Source organism: Triticum dicoccoides, chromosome 3B (genome assembly GCF_002162155.2).
Source record: "Triticum dicoccoides isolate Atlit2015 ecotype Zavitan chromosome 3B, WEW_v2.0, whole genome shotgun sequence".
Classification (NCBI taxonomy): domain Eukaryota; kingdom Viridiplantae; phylum Streptophyta; class Magnoliopsida; order Poales; family Poaceae; genus Triticum; species Triticum dicoccoides.
In genome coordinates this window covers 818788289-818790492 of record NC_041385.1, presented here as the reverse complement: position 1 = coordinate 818790492, position 2204 = coordinate 818788289, and the positions used below count along the sequence as shown (strand labels likewise).

Genomic DNA, 2204 nt, shown 5'->3' with positions numbered 1-2204 from the left:
AGCGCTGCTACTAAGTCGATATAGCAGTAGCGCGGTACAGCCCACGCTACTGCTAACCTTTAGCTGTAGCGCCTTACTAGTAGTGCGGCACCCCGCACTACTGATAGACTTTAAACACGCGCTACTACTAGGGTTTTTCGTAGTAGTGTAAGAGGCCAAACAATCTCAACCGGCCAAAGTCATCAGTGCATGCATGGCAGCGGCAAATAATTCTTGGCCTATATATACACCTTGACGCTTCCATGTACACCCGGCCAGCCAGCCACCTTCGGGTCTCATATCTCGCCATCGTTCGACCCGGCCACAGGCACCGGCGGCACGATCGTGGATGCGGGCACCATGTTCACGCGGCTCTCATTGCTCGTGTACGCCGCGGTGTGTGACGCGTTCCGGCACAAGGTGCAGGCACCCATATCGGCGCCTCTGGGCGGGTTCAACACGTGTTACAACATGACCAGCGGTGGTGTGCGGGAGACGGGCATCACGGTCGCGTTCGCCGACGGGGCCGGTGCGACCGTGACACTGCCTGAGGAGAACGTGATAATCCACAGCTCATCAACCGACGTCGCGTGCCTGGCCATGCTAGCAGGCCCGTCACTGGGGTGAACGCAGGGCTCAACGTGCTGGCCAACATGCAGCAGCAGAACCAACGCGTGCTCTTTGACGTCACGAATGGCCGCATCGGGTTCTCGCGTGAGCTCTTCACGGCTTGATCCATATTCCCGTTTATGTCGTCGTGTATTATGCCATGCAAATTTTTTTTAATTCTAGTAGTAAGTTTGTATTATGTCATGCAAATTGATCCATATAACCCACAAGTGTAGGGGATCGCAACAATTTTCGATAAGTAAGAGTGTTGAACCCAACGAGGAGCTAAAGGTAGAATAAATATTCCCTCAAGTTCTATCGACCACCGATACAACTCTACGCACGCTTGACGTTCGCTTTACCTAGAACAATTATGAAACTAGAAGTACTTTGTAGGTGTTGTTGGATAGGTTTGCAAGAATGTAAAGAACGCGTAAATAAAAGGTAGGGGTTGTTTAGATAAAGATGCAATAAAGTAAATATAGAGAGTGTGGAAAAGTGGTGGTAGGAGTTGTGAAATTATCCCTAAGAAATTGACTACTTTACTAGACCGATAGCAAGTTTCATGTGGGAGAGGCCACTGCTAGCATGTCATCCTTGACTTGGAATTCTATGCACTTATGATTAGAACTATTAGCAAGCATCTACAACTAGTAACGTTCATTAAGGTAAAACCCAACCATAGCATTAAGATATCTTGGTCCCCCTTCAATCCCGTATGCATCAATTTCTAAGCTAGGTTGAAGCTTCTATCACTCTAGCCCTCCAATACATAGTCCTATCAACATACAACTAACCCTATGGTGTGATCCACGCGCGCTCTCATATGATGGGCACCAAAGGACAGCAATATAACCACAAGCAAATTAAATCAATCATAGCTATTCATCAACCACCAATAGGACAACGAAAATCTACTCAGACATCATAGGATGGCAACACATCATTGGAAAATAATATGAAGCATAAAGCACCATGTTCAAGTAGAGGGTACAACGGGTTGCGGGAGAGTGGACCACTGTAGATAGAGGGGGGAAGGTGATGGAGATGTTGGTGAAGATGGCGGAGGTGTTGGTGAAGATCGCGGTGATGATGGCCCCCGGCGGCGTTCCGGCGCCACCGGAAGCAAGGGAGAGAGAGCCCCCCCCCCTTCTTCTTATTCTTCCTTGACCTTCTCCCTAGATGGGAGAAAGGTTTCCCCTCTGGTACTTGGCTCCCATGGCGTGGGAGGGGCAAGAGCCCCTCCGAGATTGGATCTACTCTCTGTTTCTGCGTTCTCAGATTCTGCCCCTTCACCATTTCTTTTATATCCGGAGATCCGTAACTCCGATTGGGGTGAATCATTCACCCAGATTTTTCTCATAAAATTAGCTTTCTTGTGGCAAAAGAAGAGCGTCAACCGCCTTACGGGTGGCCCACGAGGGTGCCAGGTGCGCCCCCTGTCTCGTGGCCACCTCGGACACCGTTTCGCGTTGATTCTTCCTCTAGAAAATCCCAAATATTCCAAAATAATTCTCCGTCCGTTCTTATCCCGTTTGGATTCCGTTTGATATTGGTTTTCTGCGAAACATAAAACATGCAACAAACAGGAACTAGCACTGGGCACTGGATCAATA

The 2204-nt window shown here is 48.9% G+C and overlaps 1 pseudogene; it reads left to right on the top strand.

The window, feature by feature from the left end:
• The first annotated feature begins 339 nt into the window (after window positions 1–339).
• LOC119282461 lies at window positions 340–713 on the top strand (annotated as a pseudogene).
• The last annotated feature ends 1491 nt before the right edge of the window (window positions 714–2204 follow it).